At 26.6% G+C, this 21,215-nt stretch overlaps 1 long non-coding RNA gene across 1 annotated transcript in view; it reads right to left on the bottom strand.

The window, feature by feature from the left end:
* Positions 1-21,215, bottom strand: part of LOC148226789 (uncharacterized) — a 45,346-nt gene that overhangs the window by 8,917 nt on the left and 15,214 nt on the right. Inside the window, exon 2 of the long non-coding RNA XR_015812243.1 lies at positions 1,504-1,683. This is a non-coding gene — a long non-coding RNA (uncharacterized LOC148226789). The remainder of the gene's footprint in view (positions 1-1,503; positions 1,684-21,215) is intronic.

Raw genomic sequence — 21,215 nt, 5'->3', positions numbered from 1 at the left:
TTTCACAAAATCAACAATAAAGATCAGCGTGCTATTTTAAATTATGTTGCAATAATTTTAACTAAGTAGTATTGAGTATAAAAGTCGATTTTAATTTTTGAGAATTGCTTTCGCAAGACAAATTTGCAAGGATATTAAAAAGTGTTCGCCATTTCTCATATGGTCACGGTGATTTATATTAGTCTTCTTCATAATATTACCGATGCAATGTGTAATATAATATATGAAGTATGTTATACGTATAAGTATTTATATAAGTATATAATGAGATCGGTATAAAATTAATAAATAGAGACATTTAATTTATAAAAAAGTTGCATTATGTATATTAATTATTTAAATCTTTATAAAATACAAAATCATAACTAGTAAATACATTTAATTCTCTTACAATAAAGAATTAATTAATATTTTTTTACAATATGCTATTGTAAAAAAAATCTACAAAAATATGTATAAATTCCTCATCTTAAGCGAATCAAAATGTATTTACTAGTTATGATTTTACTTTTATATAATTCAACTTTTTATCGAAAGTAGATCTATGCATATATTGTATTATAATAACATACGTTTTTAATTTATTACATTATATTAAATGCACGTTTTTGTACAATACAATAGTATTCGAGTTATTATATAGGGTGTGCTATATTTAAAAAAAATATTATGAATTTCAAATTTTATACACAAATCTTTAAGTAATATCTAATAAATATCTAATAATTTAAATTCAGCAAAAACATATACTGACATCAATAAAATATTATGTCATTTAAACTGTTCAAGTAATATTATTATATATAAAAAAATAATTATAATTTATGTGTAGGATTACTTAAAAAATACCCGCTAAGCTAATTATTAAGACCAAGTAAGTTGATACCAAGAAAAAGAGTTAACGGCCAAGAAGCGCGCGGTTAATATTCTGCACTAATAAATGCTTCTTTCTGAACACTTAATAAATTATTAAAATTTAGCTGCATTTAGAAACTGATCTGGTAAACATTACATATATATGATATTTATAGAAAATTGATTAAAAATCTGGATAAATAATTTAAATTTCTGGAAATTGCTCAAGGGCATCGTAGACAATCCTTCAGTGCTCGAGCAGCTTCAAATGTGGGCTCCTGAAGGTGGATATAGTTCTCGGTCGCGTCCACTATTCTTGCCTGTTAAGTGTAGAACTGGAGCACTTGCCAACTCTTCTCTGGCCAAGGCCATTTATCTGCTCAATTCTGTCCATAGTAATATTGACATTTTCTCTTGCACTTATGGAGTTTTGGTTCAATTCGTATGGGACAATGCACACCTGTTGAGGTGATTTGTGTCTGTTGTTTTGTCTTGTTTATATTTGTATGTATTACGATGTATTAGTACTTTTGACTATCGTGACGCATTAGGTTTGCCTGTCAGGTCACGATGGTTATAATTTTAATAAATAAATAAATCTCTGAATAATTAAATACAGGTGGGTTTATTAATTAAAAATGTATTTACTCTGTTATGCAATAATTTAAAGATGTCTTCGTGGGGGTGTCCGTAGACTCCAGGTGTTCCTGAAGCAGATTAAACGTCCTGGACATTGAGCAGGACCAGTGGATGCGAAGAGAGAAGCGGCAACTTCTACGATCTTCGCTGGTCTGAAGCATAGTCGGTCTCTTGATCGGATGCCTTAAGCTGCAAAATAGAGTTTTAAGTGTGAATGCCAGTATAAGTAGTCTTTGAATATTTATTTTTATATTTATATTTTGAGATTTTGTTGTCCGCCTCTATCTCAGTAAAAAAATAATTAAATAAGAGAGGTAAGTTTTTTTTACAAATTGCTGTTAACCGCTTAAACAGTTTATGAACGGCCGTTTAAAGAAAAAACCTGAATGCACGCGTTGTCCTTTCTCAAGGGAACGAATTTTTTAATTCTTTTTGCTTTATGACTTCGTGACTTAAATGGTTTTCCATTGTAATATTCTATTTTAACGAAGACACCAATTTTTTCTAATATGGTTAAACGTACCGATTAAGCCATTTTATTATTACATAGCATAAGTTAAAATATAAGTAAATTGTTCAATTGATAAAGCGACACTTAATCGAAAAGTTCAAAAAATATTCATGAGATTAATAACGCAGTCTAATCGGTTGCGCCAAAATTATTTTATAAAACAGCAAGGAGGTAGAGTAAGGATGCTCCGTGAATTATACGACTGTATGGTCCACTGTAGTTTTAGTGATTTCTTTTTTATTTAATTAATTATTCTGTATTTATACTCTTACGATAATTACATTTAATATTTAATACATAAATATTATGATACGATTAATAGCTAATGTCTTAAGATTCCTACAATTATCAAACATCATAAATCTTACGGCAATTAAATATAATGATTATGACACAATTAGTGACTAATGTGTTACGGTAGTAATATTTAGAATTTGATTACATTATAAGTTATTAAACAATATTGATATTACTGAAATAAATTTGGTATTAATTTTAATAAAAAAATAATAACCCTCAGTATTTTGATAATAAAGCTAGCTTACTTATAATATTCAATCTAAATTTAAAAATTAAAATAAAATATAAAATATATAAATAATTACCTAGCATTTATGGATTAATAAATAATTCTATAAACGTAAAATAAACCTATTTCAGGGTCTCCCTTATTTATAAACACACGATTTATATTACTATTTTAAAAGGCAGTATTTGTCCATAATTTATAGGATCTTAATTTTTTTCGTATTTACAAAATTATTATTATAAAATAGTAAAATATATAAAATAGTGTGTTCTAACATAAGCCTAACCTAAACTAAGGAATTTACTTAAGAATGAGTCACTTGTGGCTATAAATTGTTTATGCGATCAATTGACGCGGCGGTAAACTGCTAGCGATTAATTGCTAGTGGTAAATTGCAGGCGATACATTTTTTAAACTCTCGAACATTTTTAATATTGCTTTTGACATAGATTTTTAACTTCTGGTTGAATTAAAATTGCAGTTTATATAATGAATTTTTTTTTTACAAAATATATAATATAAAACTACAACTTTAAGAGCCGCACTTTGATCATCCAAATTATCAGTAATTGCAACGAAAAATTGCCAGCTGTAATTTACGCAAGTATCTCAATTAAATATGATTATAACTAACTGATTTACTTTTATTAAAAGTGTAGATTTTCCTAAAAATATAAAAATTATTATAAAAAGAGTTTTTACAAGAGAGGAATACTAACAATGAAATTCATTTTTAAAAAATAATTTATGCATTGAAATTTTACGTATTTTTTTAATATAATATATGACTTATTTACTCTATCTTTTAGCAGTTCCTAGAGTCTAAGTCTATATGTATAATATATAGATCATGGTCGTGAATCTATATAGAACCGAACGTTCACAGTACGATGTTCACGTTATGACATGGATTTTTAAGGATTAGATTTTATATATTAATATAATAGAAGAGCGTCAACACAGTTATCACTTCTCAGAAGCGCAAAATTCAAGTCAAAAGCAATAAAATCTATTATTTTTGACGTGGATTTTTGCCTTCTGTGAAGAGATAATTGTTTTTTGCGCTCTTTTATTAGTCAAAATTCAGTTTAGATGTTCTCAATAAAATTATCACTTCTTTGAAGTCGTAATATTATTATATAAAAGTCATAGAATAAACGCTAGATAACCGAGAATTTCCACTATGACGGTAACGGCGGTAAATTTTATAAATATTCGGATGATAATTTTTTCAGACCCCTTTAAGAACACATAAATAATATACACACATGTAATGAAAAATTCATAATACGCAAAATGGTAAATAATCCACAATGAGGATATTTATGATTTTTATTTTTAATGAACAGAAGATAAATAAATGCTTAAAATATAAAAAAAATTGGGAATCATATATACAATAGTCTTATTAATGCTGAAAATTCAAGGGTTAAGTCGATTTTGAAGTCTTAATTTTTACGATTTTAAAAAATACCGATAATAAAATATACTGAATTTTTGCTTACAGCTTTTAAGAATACAGCGTTATGGATGTGTCATGTAATACGGAAATGAAAGCGTAGTTCTTTTACTACAAGATATAATCAGTTTCACTTTCAAAATTAATTCACGACATTTTAATGTATTTGAAGGCTCAAGAAAGGATTACATATTATAATGCTAAAACAAATGAAGTAAGTTAAACAAAATATAAAAATATATTTGTACATAAACAAAAAGCATAGTTACGTATTAACTTAAATGAATAAATAAATAATAATCCTCAGTATTTTGATAATATACCTTACTTTTAATGTTAAATGTAAATTTAAAAAATTGAAATAAAATCTAGAATATATATACATATTTTACCTAGAATTTATATATGTCAATAAATAGCTCTAGACACGTAAAAGAACATATTTAAATGTCTCCCTTGTTTATAAACACCCGATTGATATCACTATTTAAAAATACAATATTAGCGCATAATTATATATTTAGTATTTCTAAAATTAATATTATAAAATAGTATGTCCAAACAATTTGTATTTTAGATTACAGAATAATTTTCATCACAATTATATATTATCACGAGTTTGTCTGCTAGTAAATGTCATAAAGTACACAAATGTCCGATATGAAAGTGCGTCCGATAGGAAATCTCGCGAAATGCCGCCACCATCATGCGAAACATATATTTATCATTCAATTTGACATGATCCGAGAATGATAAATGAATAACAGAAATGGAGCTGCCAAAGATGATCAACCGGTACCCGCCAGCTAGACTGGCAACAAAAACCGACATTATACACTTGCTTTTAATGATAGTCTTTGTAATTTGGGGGTCGGAGGTCGCCGGCTCGGGCATTAGGCCCTGGTGATGGAAAACCGGGACCGCGAAAGTAAATTTGATCACTGTATTAATAATGCGCCATTATTTATTTTTTTCGCCGGTGTATTGTCGGTGCAATTACCACAGAATGCCTCGCAGTTACGAATGATCTGTTACGAACGTTTTTTCTAACTTATCCTCCCCTCTTTCTACAGTTTAATGTCTTTGTTTCGTACCGATCGAACGTTACGACTTTATTTGTACAAGCAACGTACCTCGGATAAAAACGATAAATTACGCGTAAGTGGATGTGAGAAAACATCTCAATTTACCCTTGAATTAAAATTGAAAACCATGATATATCAGGTTGTTCCAAAAGTTTTCACGTTTTTAAAGTGCGGGTTAAATGAGTTTAAAATTAAATCATGGAATACTTTTACTGAATCATATTTTTTTCTATAATTATTGTCCACAACAACAGTTTATTTTTATTTTGTACAATTTACCGTGTCGAGTTGTATATCGTAAACTGAGCGCTTTTGCTATATGAACTCTGCCGATATGACAAAGCGTCACATCTTGATTTGAGACAACTCTAACTTATCACAGATGCGGATTTTATTGGGTCAATTGCATCGAAATATGTTTGCGCTTAAAGTGAAAAATTCTAAATTGCTATTTTAACGGATGGATGCCAATAGCGGTTTTTACGCAGATTAGACAATTAATATTGTGCGTAAAGTAGTGCATATTGCACTACTTTACGCACAAAAAGATTTTTCTGGTGCTTACGAGTGGTTAATGTGCTAGCAGGTTAGTGGTCCGTTAAATCTCCTATTATTACGCAATTGTGGTGCTGAGTATTCCCTTCTACTGTTAGGCTTTCTGTCAAAAATGAGCTGTAATTTTTTTTCATAAGCTTGAAATGGAATGACTTCAGCGTTATTAACGGTGCAGATAGTTGGACTAAATATAAAATAATTAATGCCGAAGCTGATATTAAAAGAGTATTAAAAGTCAAGATATTTTTTTATTGTTTAATATACCAGCAGTTTTTTTTTATTTAGAATGATTTTAACAAAAAAAAGACTTAGGACCATTCAATTTAATATTTTTTCCACTGAATTGACCAGCTCAAAGAGATTTCAATATTTTTTAAAAGAATCAAAATTTTTTACCAATAGTTTCGAGACGCCTTAATACTCATGTTTTAATTTATTTTCTAGATAAATACAAAATGTATAAAAATCAGAATATTATTTAGAGATTTTATAAATAAGATAGACAACTGCTCTCATGGTCAAAGTAACTGCTAAAACATATTTTTAGTACTTTTTTAAAAGGATCAGATGTATGCACAATATTTTCGTAGTATTTAAAGAAACCCGATATGCTAAGAATACAAAAAGCCATTGGTTGTGGGGAAAGCTTAATTTTCATTAGATGAAAAAAATCATCTTTCTGTACTTTATTATGTTAAGAATACAATATTATTATTAAATTAAACAATTAGTGTATTCACAACTGCTTTTCTCATGAAATAATAGTACTATAGTAGTTTCACTTTCACCGTATGTTAGCCGATCGACTGGTGTTGCAAATCAGTAAAGATTCAGTAATAATAAGCCGGGAGCCGAAGGTGCGGTGCAGGTGAGAGCAGGATGACATTTACTTGCAGAAGCTCTATAACATATTTTTAATTTGCCATCAGCGACTAAAGGTCTGTCCCGAACTGCAACTCGAAGACTCGGCTCGCACACAGATGGCAAAGGTTCAATAGTTGACTCGTAAAATGATTTGAAATGGGTTCGATTCGATTCGCGCATTCTATTTTACGACTGTGAATATTATTCACACGTGAAGTCATATATTAAAAAATGTGTGAATATAATGCGCATCTAAAATGGTATTACCCGTGGCAAACAAAAATATCTTGATTAAAATTCCAGCCCATATATAATATATCGACAGTGAAGAAAAATAATTATGTCTAATACGCATTAGGAGGCAGACAGAAAATCCAAATATATATTTTTTCATACAAAACCTATATATTTTATTAAAACGAAATAATTTGGTTATTATTAATATGTCGCAAAGCTCCAAACAAAATTTTTTGGGGAATACCAAAAAGTCAGTATTGTACGAGTATTACAAGAAATGATTTAAAAGAATTTCTCGAGATTTTATTTCCAAGCCTAACCCAAGGATTCTTAATCAACGGAAACACAAATAAACACCCGTGTAATAACAAATTAAATATTAAAATAAAAATTAAGTTGTAGAAATTAAAATACAGACAAAGGCTCGCGTGAACAGGAAACTAAAACTTATTATATAATAAAAACATAAGTATGATTAATCCAAAAACAGTTACGCTTTTATCACAATTTAAGTATTACAATATACTTTATTAAAATATACTTATAATTGAATATATGTTTAATTATATAAGATTAAAATCACGTGGAAATAGGGAATAATAACGCATGAATTAATTAATATATGTTGAATAGAGGTAATATTAATCCAAAACTAGAACATATTGTGTTAATTATCAATTTACTCTCAGTCAAAAATTCACGTCAAAAGCAATAAAATCGTGTCGGCGCTGTCTCAGTACTACCGAGCGTTCACACTAAGACGGCGCCGATATGATTTTATTGCTTTTGACGTGAATTTTACCTTCGGAGAAGTGATTTTTTTGCGCTTTTCTATTGTTCAAAATTCAGTTTAGATGTATATAACTAAATTATTACTTCTTGCAAGTCGTAATATTATTACAAAAAAATCATAAAATGAACGTATGATAACAGAATTTCGACGGCAACGACGATACATTTTTCAAACCACCTTAGCCCTTTCACCACGCTTGATATTTGTGCGCGCCATTGTGAAATTTGCTAATATGTGAGGGAGCATTATTTATGCCATAAAAGTATGTTTCAACCCTAAATTATACAAATAAAAAACATATTGCAAGGCTCAAAGTTTCATGACACTTTAGGTGGTCAATGCATACTGTAGATTTTCGTGATGACTTCTATATGTGTTATCCGCGGTTAAAGGGTTAAGAACAGCTAAATAATATATATGTAATGAAACATTCATATCACGCAGAATTTTCGAAGGAATACATACAATATTTCGGACTTTAATTTTTAATGAGCAGAAGATAAATAAATTCTAAAAATATCTTTCTAAATCTGGGAATCATATATTAAAATGTATTATCAATTCCGGAGAAAGTTATGGGTTTGTTTTATTTAAAAGTCTCGATTTTTATGATTTTAAAAAATATTAAGAATAAAAAATACTGATTTTTTTGACTATATAGACTAAATTTTCTTTTAACTTTTAAGAATACAACGTTATGGATGTACTACGGAAATGAAAGCGTAATTCTTTCACTTTCAAAGCTTAGTTTCACTCTTAAAATATCAATTAAAAATTATATTTGCATTAATTTAGGCTTTAATAAATACATATAATAATGCTAAAACAATTATCGTATTTTTAATTAAATTAAATCAGAATTCATGTTTTTGCTATTTGCTGTTTTAGTATCAAGCCACAAATTCGTTTTTAAACGCATGCGCTTAACTCTCTTTTTTGTTATCACACAAAATCAGGTGCTTATTTTGATTTATTGCAAAATACCTGAATGTCCATAACGTTCAGTTTCATTATTTTTTTGTCGATGACTTCAATCAAAAGCGTTTTGGTGAAACGGAAAGGTCAGCAATCAAACAGTTCGATGAGTGGCGATGAATCTTCGCGTGACGTTGAAAGACAGAGGAGGCATATCGAAAACATTTCAACGAACGCCCGATGGAAACAAGAGGATAGACGCGTCTTAATTAATTTAATGAATCTTGAAAACATTAGTCAGACAATCAAGAGCCGACTCGTGGATCATAGCGCTTGATTGACAGATCTTTATCTAGCCTTTGACTCCGGCCAATCGAAGATACCAAATCTTGGACATGGGTCGTGTCACGGACGTTTCACATAAACGATTTGGGCGCATGCATATATACCATGCTATCGCTTCTTGCCAACCGACTGAACAATTGGGTATCATCTTTAAAATAAACTTACTCTAAATCTAAACGGTTTATACTAAAAACATGTATGCATAGAATGACAATTTGAAATGCCTATAAATATAAATACACCTTTATGCCTCAGTAGTTAATTGCTCCTTAAAAATATATTGCTAATAAAAATAGTCCCGGAAGATATACATACATACATATAAAGTATAGATATTTTCATGTAGCAAAATATTTTTTTTATTGATTTGAATAGTGAGTGCATAAGTTAAAGTAAGTTCTAATCGTTTACATCATATACTGCGATTGCGCACAATAGAAGTATTGTAAAAAATATAATCACACATGACGTTGCACGCGTCCTGGGCTCAAATGCACCATGACCCTTGAAATTTTTCAATAAAAGTTATATCGTTGCTCGATTGACTGAAACGGAGATTTAAAAATAAAAAAAACATCGGAACAATTGTGTCCGAAATAAGATGCGGATTCATTTGAGTGCATAAATAAAAAAATGCACGCCTCGAAGGCTGTCAAAAATTATTCTAATCTTTACTTTTTGTTGCATCCGTCACATCGAATAGAATTGAACGTGTGTTATTTTATTATCAACAATAGATCTGCAAAGCAACGTTTTAACAATGTATTTTGCGAGAATGCGATAGTGCAAAACGAATAAGCTTTGTGAATAGAACTTTGCAACTTATAGTAATGCAAATTTTACTGATCTTTTGACGCATTCGCATAACAGTTTTTTACGTAGTTTTTATTTAGTCTTATATTATTTAAATCATATGTAAAATTATTATATTATAATTTAAAAATATAAATTATTAACACACGGACCAATAAAGACTGCCGGATGTAAAATATACATAAATTTGTATAATATTTTTGTTATAAAATATACATTTATTGGTAATATCTTTCACTGTTTAGTAACATATATTATTATCTATATTTAATTTTTGTAATAATTAGTCGATAAAACTATATTAAAAAACAATAAAAATGTGCAGCTTATGTTCTGAAAAATTAACTATAAAAACGCAGACTGTATAGGATATACACAAACAAAAAAATCTGCGAAAAGGATAGTTCTCTTAGATTTAATAGTCGTGGCTGCAATACAAATTGTCATGCTTAGCAAATATTTATTGGTATTTATTACTTTAAGAAAGCGACTTTATTACTTCAAGGAAAAAGTCAGGAAGCGTTTAATAATGATTTTTTGAACCACTTCTTATACGAAAATCTTTAAGCATATAAATCAACGAAAAAAACAAGTAACATTTCAATACGAATCGCACCACTATAATAAATATCTCATCGCCGAAACATTGTCAAACGATGTCACTTTGAACATCATCATCACAATTCATCTTGTATCATTTAACAGTGCCCCTGGGCGCTTATATATCACGGGGCGCCGTGATTAATGGGCCAACTTTAATGGCCGCCTCCACTATCATCATGTTCGAGCGTTGATTTAGCTGCTTGTTCACAAATTGATCGCCCGTGAATAACAAATAAAAATCTGCGCTGGAATTAATTAAGAGCTTATATTTTGATATCGTGATTTTTGAACTTTGACCTTTGCCACCCTTATTGACAAACAATCGTCTCGGAAGGTCGTTCCATAAACAGTCAATCAATTTGTAATGATCGTATTATATGTTGTAGCTTAACGATTCGCTAGAAAATAATATTGCTCATTGTTCTGGCAGAATATATAATATATAAACCTGTAAAACTGAATTGTTTTTGAATGCATATTGTATTTTAAAAGTCATAGTAAATGTTAACGAGTGTTAAATTTTAATCGTTGTATGTTATTTGCGTTTTAATTTATTTACAATTTTATTAAAGTTGTTTTAATACAACTAATAATTACTCGTTAACATTTTATAGCTGAGTTGTTTTATTTCAGTACAATCCAGTAGCTCGATACAAAATTTATACATGTATTTAAAAGAAAAAAAGCACATTTAATAGGTAATTAAACCATATTGCTTGGAATGGAGTAGCACAAATATTTTTTTAAACGATTTTATATTTAATAAAAAACAACTTTAAATATAGCAAAATTTAAATAAAAATAAACCAATTTATCTACTATAATATTCATAAGTTTACGTAAGTAAAAATAAATTTTAAATTATTTTACAAATTGAACCCCGTCAAAAAATTACAATCTGTTCCTTTGAATAATAATGTTTATTGAAAAAATACTACATTGAAAGTGGGTGCTTTTGAAGGCAATGTTCCGCTCCTTTTATTTTTTGTATGTATAAAAAAGGCAGAAGGAACTTATACCTGAAATACATCAGTACATATATCTCAAACAGCTGTAGTTTAGTTCAGATTCATTATTTGAGGTCGATTTTTATTTTTTTATAAATATATTCATGCTATGATTTTTACAGAGTTAAGGAGGAATTTGTTCCCTATCCTTCCCTCTCAGTGGGCCAGCTCCCCACAACTATAATAATATGCTTTTTTGCTGGAAAATATTATATTTGCTATTACACTTTTTGTGAATTATATTCTATTAAATATTAAAATATTACATGTCATATATCAAAAAATATCACACATTACCCTTTATTAGATAAAATATATATTCTTGCAAATCATATTCATAAAGAAAAGTGGTAAGAAATTTATAAGCTTGAGAAAATTGAAATGCAATATAATATATGCTATTAAATAATAATTCACTAAAAACTTATTAGTAAATATATTAAAAATAACCATTTATAAGTATCTATAGTTAATTGTAATTAATTCGAAATAAAATTTAGTTTATATATAATTTTATATTATAATAAGATGACTTTCCTATAAATTTTAACACCAAGATCGCCGAGCGCATTTATATTTTGCTCTCTCATTTTTTAATATGAATTATTGCTTTCACACACGGGTATGTGAGATATTCTCCGATAATACATAATTAATTTGGTGAGGGGAAGTGCGGGGAAGAAACCCACACGACGATATCCCGCTGAGTCCATTTTGGGGCGTCGTTTGAAATCTTTTTAATTTTTAGTTCCTATAAAAAATCTGTTAATAATATTATTTTATTAAATAAAATAACATCTCACTTCCATGATTTAAATATCACACGCGCGACTTTTCTATGCTAGTTTTATTATATTCGCGGGTTTAAAATTAATCAACTTTTCGAAGGTTCGGAGTGTTAAGTTGTTGATAAGGGTCGATCTTCCGCGCTAGAGATGCTTCATTTGTATTGCTTAAGAGACCATTAACGCTGCCTTTCTGTATTTAATTAATGGCTCTGTTACATATACATAAATTAAAATTATATATAAAATAATAATCACGCGGAAAAATAATTCTGTGCGTAGAGACGCCGCGGTGAGTTAACCATAACTGGCCACGGGCGAAGCTTTTCGTTATTTATGTCATCGTGTAATGTATAGGTGTAATTAAAAATGTATTTTATAAAAATAACGATAATAAATATTAACGGCGAGGAAAACTGTTTGATGAATTATTAATTTGTATATTTTTAAAAATCATAAATTGTCGATCGCTTTGAAATTTTACTATTCTGTATATGCATAGATTTAAAGCTTGTCATTTAAAAAAAGTTTTATATCTTTAATTTATTCAGAAACGGCAATACTAGACATGACAGAAAATACACTATTCATGTATAAAAAATGTTACACATAAGATTATATAGTAACTATCATATGTGTTTTTAGAAATTAATGGAGTTCTCGATAACTTTTTTTGGGGTATATTTTTTTTTTTACAAATAACTATATAAAAATATATATTCAGTTTAGCCTCCATCACCAGCGATCTAAAAGATTCTGTTTTAGAGATTTTTAGTCTATTTGAAAATTAATAAAATGCTAATAATAGCAAAACTCGGAACTAAAGATAAAGTAGACCCAAAGGCTTATGTTCTTCCTGATTATCGGATATTCAAGCGAACATCCTTGTACAATGTTAGGAGAGATAACTCAAAGCCATGACGGAAAAAAACTATTTTTCAATTCACAAACGCAAAACACGCTCGATCCAACCGATATTCCGAACAACACAGTTACTGTCCACACAACACACACCAGTCCCATCTTAGTCGTTTTAGAATCAGATACTTCTTAAACTGTCACAGGTGCCAGTATAGTAATAAGAAATTGTGGAGAATGAGAAAACCCTATGCTATCGAGATGTGGCGTCATCCAAGCAAAACTTACATATCTTTAAGAGCATTAACCCTTTAAATATCAGACGATTTTGCCTTATGTGTTTTTTGTTGAAAAATCATCTTTTTCTATTTAAAAAAATGCTTATATATATATATATTTTAAAGAAATAAAAAAAAAATAGTGTGCTTTATATTATGTGTAAATTAATAAAAGGGGATAATATTATTATTTAAAAAAAATAAAACAATATTGTTTTTTTTAATAAATTATTAATAAAAATTAATAAATTTAAAAAATTCAAAATTTCTTACCCTTTTTATTTATTAAAAAAATGTATTTATATTATTATAGTTGAAAAAAAATAGCCATTTTATCATTTTGCAAAGAAACAAGCTTTTAAAACTTTCCAAAATTATACAAAACATTTAATGTGTATAATATATAATGCAATATATTTTAATTACAATTAAGAAAATTTGTTTTAGGTAAAATATCTAAATTGTGACTAAAATGTGTAAGTTTGTAAAAGATATCCGTTTTTGCGATATCTGCTATTATTTTGTTTGCATGAAAAAAAAGTTGTCTAGCGACTACTTGCTTTGAAATACACAAAAATACTAGGAAATGTCAAAAAATACATAAGACACGCCAAATTGATATCTCTGAAGAAGTTTAAATATGACAAAAAAGGCCGAAAAATCGGATCGTTAATGGGCCGAATTTTTGGCTCTTAGGCACTCCACGGTGATGTTTGTGATATCCACATATAATTTTTTTTACAAACGTATTTAATGGCCCTTACATCCCTTACAACATGTTTATTGGGCCACCTCTTCTTAATGAAATAACGACTTTGTAGAACTAAATAGTTATATTAAAATAACTAATTTAAAATTAATAAATTAATTAAATTTAAAACATACATTATTAAAAAAATCACTCAATCAATATTTTTTTTAAATTAACATTAGGGAGAAATACAATTAAGGATTACCTGAATAAATTGAAATAAAACATAATAAAAAACAATCTATTATTAAAATTTATTTTTTAATGCATGTAGTGCAGCTACACTTTTATTTTTGCGGATTGCCATAGAATAATTATTATACAAATTTACACATTAGTACATTATTCCCCTGGCCGTACTCATTTTCGTATACCTAACTATCCTTAAATTGTCTCTATTTCTAATACTACATCTATGTACATCTTTATTTATTTTTAAATGCTCTGGTAACATATTTTTTTAGCTTATGTATTAATACAATAGCAATAATCTCCAATATTTCTTGAATATTCTATCAACCATGCTTCTATAATACAACTAGTAAATATATTTTTATTTAAAACTACTCTCATTGTCCTATTTTATAATTTTTGCAACATTGTTTATTTAATTTATTAAGCATATAAAATATTTTTGGAAAATAATTCAAATGGGGTAATATAACACTATTGTAGATTATTTTTTTGTGATTATATTTATTTTAGAATATATATCTATTTTTTAAGTATGCAATTATTATTTTATCTACCAATATTTCTAAATATTTTATATTATAATGGAGCTATAGATAAAAAGTTTTTTCGCTTCTAGTGATATAAATATAGTATCACACATTTACTTGAGATATGTTTTAATTTTTTAATATTAATGTTAAAGTAGTTAGGTAACTTAAACTTAATTATTAAATTTATATAATATAAATATGGTTAAAAAATAATATTCCTAAAGTAAATAAGAATAAAACCAAGTCTATTTTTATATTATTATCCAACATATCTTAATAAATAATAAACATACATTTAGTTTTATTCTTATTAGGTTTAAGTACATTATTTTTCAATCATATTTATTGTTAAAGTGTAAGTTATCTACAACTTGAATTGAAAACAAATCTCAAGAAAAGGCATGATACTAAATTTATATCTCAAGAAGCGAGTACTTAAAAATAAAAGATGTATTAATTAATAATAAGATCTTACAATATTTACAGAATTTTATGACTAATGTGTTTCTTACATTGAGCTATGGAAAAACGGTTTTGGTGGAGCCAAATCTTTTACTTGGATAAACAACAATAAATTAGTTTGATCTAAAATTGAGAAAAATTATATAAAAACTGCATATAATGCAATAAATATGAATGAACTGTATGATTAAGTGATAATTGCAAGTCCTTTGATCGGCAAAATATGACGATTGAAAAATATTAGTTGCAATGGAAAATAAATATACAACTATTCTGTCATTTCAAAGAAAGGAACACTTTATTGGCAAATCTTGTCAAAATTATATAATATATTTTCGGCCTGCCAGGCACATCTGAACTTATTGAAACAAATTCTCAATAATGAATAATATATCGACTGAAGAAAGGGGTAGAATAGCTTTATTGAGTTGGAAATTTAATGGTGAATTTTTTGACGCGATTAAATGTATAAATAATTTTTATAGTTAATTCCTGTAAGTAATAAATAAATTTTACTTTTTATTACTAAGCTATGATCAGATAAGAATAATTGAAAATTTTTGGTAATTACTCTATTATTTAGCCTTTTCTGTTTTAAGCAAATTAAAAAAAATATCCCGCTTTGAGAAAAACACAGGAATCGTCAACGAATAGTAAGAATTTGGAATAAAGAATAACCTCATTTATATTATTAATAAACAGAATAAACTTTCGAGATAATAACATTAAAGAATACCTGATTAAGCAATCTATTAAACTATTATGTAGGTGGATATCTGCTAAGAAGTAGCATAATTGGAGCTCCAACTTTTGAAAGCAAATTATGTGGCAGTATTTTATTTTATTAATTAATTAAGCTGATATAGCTAATTGTTTATTTAATTATTTTATTCAAGTTGCTGGCAAAGTACTGTTTGTTTGCTATCCATTACCATGATATCCATTACATTTACGATTAAACACTTTTTTTAAATTTGCACAAAGTAAACAGAATAATATATTGAACACGTACATCCACTAAATGAAATATCAGATATGACAAAACATTTACTGTTAAAAAACTATTCGATTTATACCTTAGCATTATAAGTAAGACCATATAAGTACTATACTTAAAACTGAATCTTTCAGTAATATTTTTGTAAATTACTATGCAAAATTTATTTTAGACATGCCAATTATTCTGAAATGAATGCAAAACAAAACAGATACAAAATATGATTTATATATATAATAGTACTTAAAATCCATTTATTTTTTTATAGCAAATAGATTAATCAAACACGATAATGATTCACAAGATTGATAAAACAATACTTTTCGTGCGATTTGCCTTGTTCCGTCTCGCTTTTAATAGCGTTTCGAGGCTGAGCTATAAATTTATTATCATATGAACGAATTTGATTTTTAACCTTTGCTTTTGGAAAATCTCGTCATTGACCCGCATTTTGGAAGCGAAGTGTGGCGAAATTTTCAACGGCAATCAAATTTTCACACCTTTCACGGGCGAGTCGGTATCAAAGAGTCAATAAATCATCGGTCGCTTGTCGTCGCGACGCCATTTGCATTGCAAATGGCGCTGGGCCTACTCGTCTCCATTATTTCCCATTTCATTAGCATTAATTCGAAAACAAATAATAACACGCAGCTATTTGTTGCTTTTCCGCGTTCGACGTTTGATTTAACGCTTAACAGATAATAACACGGAATCAAAGTCAAATTCACGCCTGACAGTCGACGTCGACATTTTCGTACAAAGCCTCTCAATTTATATACAAGCTTCATCTAGTAAGATAGAGAAAGAGAGAGTTAATAGAATCAGTAAAACATATATTAAAAGGCAATAAATTATTATTTGATACGTTCGAACACATTAAAAATATTTCGTACGAATTTCGAAAGTAAGAATCAACACAATATGTATTCTTATATAGTTTTTTACTAAATAAACTAACGTTTCTCTGTTAAACTTTGACATAAATATAGCGAATCTGTAATCAAATAAAATCACGGTATATAAAAATATTGTAATTACTCAATTTGATAAAACAGTTCATAACTAAATCAGTCGAGTGAATTTTATAGTATTCATTACATTCTGTAATATATATGAAGGTACATGAAAAAGTTTAATAGTTAACAGTTGATAAAATATGAATATTTGAAGTATTGCTTGTTTTTTTTTTGTTGTCTTGACAAACACCGAGTCTTACAATTTTTTATTTAAAAAAATTTAACGTACATAACATATTTTTTTATCATATATGAAAGATATTTTAAATGCATTTATAATTAAAATATTTAAATACCTGATTATATATATTGTGTTTGAATTTGAAAGCCTTAAAAAGTGTTAATCTTTACTTATAGTTATGTTTAAATTTTCTCACTCATCATGATTGAGAAAATTGTCAAATTTATTAGTGTAAAAATCACGGGCGGCTCGATCGGGCCTCAGGGGCTTCAAAGAGCGGCCCACTAGTGTGGTAAAATAAATAACAGGCGGGAGGCATTAGGAAACGTAATTATCTAATTTGGTAATTCTTCACTCTCGACTTGTTATGATTTGTTACTTGCGCGCTTCGAGTTCGACTAAAGCGCGATACCGAATAACACCCCGATGCCTGGTCAAAAATATTTATAACACATATATTTTTCATTCGAAGGGGCTCTAAATCCTTAATTTTATTAATAATTGCATTGGTGATTTTACGAGTGGTGTGTTTAATTATTATTAAATCTTTATAATAATTAAACGTGAAGTTAATTGAATACTCGTACTTTATTGAAAAACATTAAACTTTTTATTAGAAAAACAATAATGTACTGATATTAACAATAATCAAGGTTTTATTTGTGTCAAATTAGGAATTCGTTATAATTTTAATTTTATTTAAAAGATTTTTTTTCTATTTTTGATAAAAAAATTGAAAAAAAAAACAGTGCAATAAATACTTTTTCTATATCAACAAATTATTTTTAATATTATTTATAACATTGATTACGTTTTTACTGATAATAATAATCAATGTTACGTGTATATTTTATAATAATTTTGGCAAAATATTTAGGTAACTGTGTTTAATTTCCTAATATAAATTCGTAACTGAATATATAAAGCTATTTGCTTAATTAGTAAATTCAACCTCAATTGATTCATTTTCAATAGCTTATAAAATAAATAATTAAAAATTAAAAATAATTTTGTATAGGTGTAATTTTACTAAAGCAATTTTTTTTATAAATTTCCACGTTTCATTATTTTCAGTTAGTTTCCATTTTTGTTTAAAATACTTATTGTCCATACGTTTAACTAAATAATATGGTAAAAAAGCAATCAAAATATTTATAGCAACAGCCCAAATTATAAGAATTTTATTTTACAATCAGAAGCTTATTTTTTATCTTGAATTTATTTTTTATGTAATTATGAATCCTCTACATTTTAGAAGGGATCTATCCCTTTATTGAAAGGATATAAATTTGGCTCTACCAAGAAAAAAAAAATCAGAAACCAATTAAATTTCTTACGTCTTAAATTGTGTTTTCACAAATGCCTTAGTTTTAATCAAATTGAGCCTATTTTTCGCACACCTGCATTTGCTATTATAAAATTTTCATATAAATTTAGTTCTTGTTATGGACAATATTTGTTTAAAAAACTTGTCGATTAAAATATAAAATGTGTATTAAGAAACGAAATCTTCGTCTATTTTAATGAAAAGCTATTATTGAGTGCTTTGATTAAAAATGTGTTAGCTGCTATAGTAATTATTAATAGTAAAAAGCTAATGTTTATGCAATTAAAAGTAGTCGATAAGTTGGATTTTGTTAATGTGAATTAAATTTATTTATTACAGATTTCTTATTTTCAGACAGAATATCCTGATTTTTTTTATTAACTGCTTATACAATCTTACCTTATTTTAATAAATATAAAAATAATAAATGTAAAAGCAAATTAATTAAATAAAACTAATAAAAAAATTGCTTTTAATAAAATTTAATATTAATACACTAAATTGCTTCGTTTCGTCTATATTATATTTATTAATTCTTTGATTAGAATAAGTTTTATTTTATAAAAAAAAAATTATCAACTTTTTGATTTATATGTAAAGTTATAAGTTGCTTTAAGAACAACAATAAAAATAATAGATATTAAGCAGTAAACTCAATATCTTATTTTAACAAAAAATATCATAATATAGTACAAAAAAAGATAATTTATACAAATTATTTTCATTATTTTTTCTACTTTAAAAATATATAATTAAAACAGAAACCTAAAATTTTATATATTTTATAACAATAAAAACTATTAATGTAATTATCATTGATTGAATTTATCTGTAAATCGAATTAATTATATCTTTTTGGGCAAAACCTTGGTATACATTTCCTTACATTAAAAAAAACTTATGTTGTACTTTGAAGTTTTATTACATTTTTAATTTAAGTAGTTTTTTTTATTTCCTGTATAAATATATAGTTACAGAGCCTTGTATCAGTGTTTTTTTATTTATTAAACTAAACATTATTACTAATGTGAGCTATATATTTTTTTACAAATTAATTACATTCATAAAAATACGATTCTTATGCAATATTATTAGAATTTATAGTAAATCAAATAGTAAACGATATTATATTCAGAAGTATTAAAAAATACAGTTTCATACATACATATCTCTATGTTAATTTAAGTTACCAATAATTAGTCGATATATATATATATATATATATATATATATATATATATATATATATATATATATATATATATATATATATATATATATATATATATATATATATATATATATATATATATATTAAATTTTACATAAGCAATTTTAAATATATAATATAATATATTTAAAGGTGCAAAATATATAAATTTTGCTGCAGAAAAGGCTCATTTAATTACTGTTAATGTGGACTTAATTGCCAACAATGTGTGTCGGCAACTATGAATCTGAATGCAAAAAAATATTACTTTACGAATTGATTTAAAATATGTAAAAAAAAGCAATATCAGAAATTTAGAAAGTCCACAGCTGCATATTATTAACTTGAAAATATGAGTAATTTCTGAAATTTCGGCAACTAAAAAGTGTTTTTTTTTTAATTATTATTTTCCTCTGATTTATTAAGTGTCGACTTATAAAAGTACATGGATAACTAACATATAAAAGTACATGGATGTTTTAAATAATATAAACATTAAAAAATATTTTTTTAAATAAAAAAGAGCACAATTGATAATTGTAAATACTCCAGCGTTATATAAGAGGAACAATTAACTCTATGATTTATTAAATATATACAGTACACAAAATTTAAACTACAAATATAAACGAATATTTGGATAAATATTCAAGTAACGAATAGTTTAAAACGAGCTATTGAATATATTTATTCAGTAATCAATCATTTAGATCAATGTAAGTACCACATATTATTAACAGAAACTTAAATATTTTATAAAATTATAATTTATTTAAATTTTTAAGTCATATATGAATAAATTTACTATAACACAAAAATACCTATATTAAGAATTATTTTAATTAAGCTATTGAATCTGTCACCAAAATTTAAATTTTTATGTATTATCCTAGCAAAGTAATGCTTATTTAAACTATAATATAAAATATGAAATATTTGTTTATTTGTCACAAATAACAGTAGCGACGTGACATTTGCACATATTCTGGCTACATTTCTATGCACAGTTAATGCAATAAACTTTTAATTTAACCTATTTATTATTGATTAAATATATTTTTAATTATGTGGAAAAATGATTCAAAATATAAATTATATAATAAGTCATTAAATATATAAAATTGGGTATTAAGTTATTACGATGTTGTAATTGTATATAATATAATATATTATTTTTTTATTATTCAATGTATGTTTTTTTAAGGTAAATGTTACTTTTATGCTTAATAAGATGTCAATATAATCAATGATATTCCGAGCTATCATAATTTCTGGCATTTTTTTAGACTATTACGAGGAAATGAAGTTTTAAATAACACCAGTATAGGAAATTGCTTTTTTTTTTAAATTGCAATATTATTTTATAGTTTTTTGTTTAATTATCATATTTATAAATTAAAATATTTAGTACAAAT

This window comes from Plectrocnemia conspersa, unplaced genomic scaffold, assembly GCF_051122295.1.
Source record: "Plectrocnemia conspersa isolate PC_06_02 unplaced genomic scaffold, ASM5112229v1 ptg000014l, whole genome shotgun sequence".
Lineage (NCBI taxonomy): Eukaryota > Metazoa > Arthropoda > Insecta > Trichoptera > Polycentropodidae > Plectrocnemia > Plectrocnemia conspersa.
Note: the sequence above shows the minus strand (reverse complement) of the source record. Positions and strands in the feature narration are given on the sequence as shown.